Below are 4,332 nucleotides of genomic sequence, written 5' to 3' on the forward strand. Positions count from 1 at the left end.
GAGTGAGAGAGAGAGAGAGAGAGAGAGAGAGAGAGAGAGAGAGAGAGAGAAAGTGTGTGTGTCTGTGTGTACGAGAGAGAGAGAGAGGGGGGAGGGGAGGACTACTACGTAGTAAAGGTAGTTCGCGAAATTAGTTCGTGACTTCGTGCGGGGATTAAACAGCACGCCGACGTCATCCAACACCAATCGGAGAGAGTTTGACTCGACGGGGCGCGATTAAACCGGGTTAATAAGTTGCCTAAGTGCAAATCTCTACGAACGGCGGCGAGCGTGAGCGTGCGTTGTTCAGCCGGAAACTTCTTCCTCGCGAAAGTTTACCTCTGTAACGATCTCTCGCCCGCTGAACTAATAAATGGACTTCGACCATTCTCGCGGCCGGGGCTACTAATGGAACTTACCACGCTCGCGTAATCGAATAACTCTCATTTTCTTTTTTCCCTTTTATTTCGCTCTCCTCCTTTACTCCTTAAATCCGGCCGCGGCGCTAATGTCCAACTCGGTGTGTGCCGCCTAACCGCCGTAAATTTTTATACTTACGCCGAGCGAGAGAGCGAGTGTGCTCGCGCGGCCGAGCGTTGTTACGACACACACGAAACCAACAAACGAATGGACGAACGGTTTGTGCGCGCGATACAGCGGGATAAAAATTCATCGCTATCGCGCGCGCTCACTTTTCAAATTGGGATTACACCGTTAGTCGGTTGTGCGCATGGTCGATAATTTTAGCCCCGAAGCTAGACGCGCCGTAAATCCTTTTCGTGTGTTTCGAATACCATCATTAATTTTTCTTGCGTCGTTACACAGTGAAAAGTAAACCCGTGCGCGGAGAAAGTGTTTACAAAACGTACGGTATATATAAGTACACATAGGAGGAGAATATTATATATGATTTTTGTATATAAATTTCTCTCTCTCTTTCTCTTTCTTAACTTTATGTTTTATAGTAATGTAGAAATAGATTATCAGTAGAATTTATCTCGCTAAAAATATAGCACATTTTTTAATAGTAGGCCCTAGTTTCTAAAATATAAATAACACATAAAATAAATAAATAAGAAATTAAAACAGAATGTCGATATATTCTTCCGTCATAGAATGTTATTTAATTTTTTAGTAATTTTGAAGTAATTTGTACCACAAAATTTCCTCCATATAGCAGAAAACAGAGAAATTATTATTTTTTTAAATATAAATTCATTTCAATTTCGCTATAATTTCTAATAGTTTAGAAATAAATTACTAATATTGTTTATCTTACTAAGAGACATGGTAATTTTTTCAACTATAAACCAGTTCCTAAAATATGTAAATATGTAATATGCATACAAAACGGAAGGATAACAAATTATAACGCAAAATGTCGATATATTCTTCGGTTGCAAAGTTCTATTTAATTTCTTAAGTAATTTCTACTATATAAAATTTTCTCCGTACAACAGAAGAGAAAAGAATTATTAATTTGTAATTAAGATATTAGTTTCCAAGATTAGCATGTATACACAGAGAAAATTTTGTGGTAACTGACTTATAGCAACTGAATTGAAATGTATTCATTAACAAGCTCAACCCCAAAAAAAGGATAAAAATGACACAACTAGTATAAAATTGTGCAACTAATAGAAGTTGTTTTTTAATTAATTTTAAGCGCCCATAAGTCTTGAATATTTTTTTGTTTTATGTAGAGAGACGTATGGACTGCTCTTATTAGTGTAAAAAAAACAAAGATGACAATTCTGTGGGTCGAGTGATTCTTGCATATAACTACGGCCTGAAAACTGAAACGAGAACTTAATAAGAGAAGAAGATAAACCATGATGTTCTCTCCGTTAGTGTCTACTCGATTAACTACGTGCGCTTCGATTCTTCCGTTGATCTTGCGCTGCAGCCTGTCCGTCCGCGATCGTCTATATCCACTTGCGAAGTAGATACAGCCGTTCGCGGGCAGACCAGGCCAATAGTTACTCGTTCTCGGACAGTCAACGCATCGGGGCTAGTCTGCCCGCGAACCGCCGTATCTACTTCGCAAGTGGATACAGACGATCGCAAACGGACAGACAGCAGCGCAAGATCAACGGGAGAGAGAATCGAGTTGAATATCTAGGAACGAGTAATCGCATTTGAAGAGATCGATACCGCGCAGATATAGGGATCGTACTCTTCGACTTTTTAATCGTCCCCCGCAGGAAAATACTCGGCTCCCTCTCGTTTAAGAATCTCGTCGCGAGAGACGCGCTCACGCGCGTTCGATCGATGTCGCTCCAAGTGACAGCGTAATAATTTCCTGGCACGGGCGCGGGCGCAGGCGAAGGGTTAATCTCACCTGCATCTCTCGGATCCAAACAAATTGCTCCGACCTCTCTCCTCCTCCCGCTTTCCCCCGGGCTTCCCGCTTCCGGCCGTTCCACCTACCTTCTGCTTCTCTCGCATTTTCAGAGATTCTTGGCGCGCACCTGTGCGCGACACTTTGTCCCACGTCGTTATTCACCAGTCGCTCTCCCAGTCAGCAGAGCGGCAAACGTTGCGAAGCCCAACGCCCCTCGCTGAAATCTCCCGCTAAATTACGACGGACGGGCGTGAATGCGGGAACGGCTCGAGTCCGTCGTCGTCGTCGTCGGCCCGGTCGTATTACAATTTCAATTAACGACCCGGCGCGATTCCGCTCTGGCGCTGAGCTGCGTTGCCAATCCCGTTTTCTCGCGCATCGCAAAAAGCCTCGCGACCACGCTGCGGAACCGGCCCCGGCTCTTCTCGTGGCCGCGAGAACGCATCCGCGAAATTTACGAGACGCGGACGACGACGACGACGAAAACCACGACGCGGCGCGCCGCGTCGCGCGGAATTACACCGCGTGTCCTCTCTCTTTTGCGTGAAAACGAGCTCGCGAATACCACCGAGCGTGCCGAGCGTGTTAGCTGACGCGGATTAACGCGTCGGATTGTGCGGATCAAGCGCCAAATTAATTCCCGACGCTAGGCGCGCCCGCGCATTTAAACGAGCAATCGGCTTTTTGGAGAATTGCATGAGCGAGCGGGTATGGACGGTCATACGGCCGTAGCTAGAGATACTTTGAGGGTCGTCGAATAAAACGCATAATCTACAAATGGCTATTAATATCTGGCTTTTGTCGTGCTTTGATCGTCGGTATCAAAGCTCCATGCTGCAAATGCTCGTTCGCATTGATGGCTCTAACATTGTTCGCAGCCATCATTTGGCGACACTTGACATTTGTCGCAAAAATAGTCACTATTCTGATACGCTTTCCGATAAATGGTCGTTCCGAGCCAGCATTTAGCTTAAAATACTAGTCGTTTATTTAACAAAAAAATGGAAATGCGTAAAAAATATGAAAATAAATTTATTGTATCACTTCGATCTAATTGTATTAGGTTGATACAAAAGACTTGACATTTTTCTCTCAAGTTCCCGTGAGAAGTTTGGGTATTAAAAGGAAAATAGAAAATCCTCATTAAATGCTTAAAGAGTAGTTAAATGTACGAAAAAGCCGAGCCAATATTATATATTTATTCGCATTAATAAATTATTTCTTCAAAATTGCAGAATTTTCTACTTTATTTGACAAACACGACAACAAATCTCTTGCACCAATCTAATATATATATAGAGAGAATACATGTTATCATTTTTCTTCATTTAAATTTCTTTAAATTTTATTATTTTTTTTAGTAGTGCAGGAAAAAATAGACTGTGAGTAAGCTCTATCTTGCTAAGGAAAACAGTAGGGGAGACCGGTTCTAGATGACTTCAGGGTATGTTGTTCATGTGCTTTTCTTAGTATTTATCTTAAGAGGAACGGTAGATACAAAATCGCGAAACGGTCCTTTTAGAACATTGATATATTTTCTTAAGTTTCATTAAAATCCTGATAATATTACAGTAGAAAAAATTGATTTAGTAATAACAAAGTAATTTTTTGAGCCTCTTGAAATTAATATTCTTCATCGTGAGTAAATATAGTCAAGTGACGTGTTACTAACAAGAATAATGTTTCTTGCGAATGTATGAAAGGATCATAATGGTCATTATCACATAGAAGAAGGCTGCCGCAATCATGTTTATACAGTCAATCACAACAATTAGTTATCTGAGAAATTGTAACTTCGAAATTCTGAAACATGAGACATCTAGCTCCGGTCTGTCCTGAATTCCTCAAGGAATATGGGAATTTTTTAGCGCATTCAATAGCGCATTTCTTTACCTAAATTATAAATAGCATATGAAATAAAAGGATAGTCAATTACTGCAGAATCGATTATGGAATTGTTATTATATATATATATATATATATATATATATATATATATATATATATAT

This window comes from Odontomachus brunneus, unplaced genomic scaffold (assembly GCF_010583005.1).
Source record: "Odontomachus brunneus isolate Ranch 3 - 2012 unplaced genomic scaffold, Obru_v1 Obru_scaffold_273, whole genome shotgun sequence".
NCBI classification, from domain to species: Eukaryota; Metazoa; Arthropoda; class Insecta; order Hymenoptera; family Formicidae; genus Odontomachus; species Odontomachus brunneus.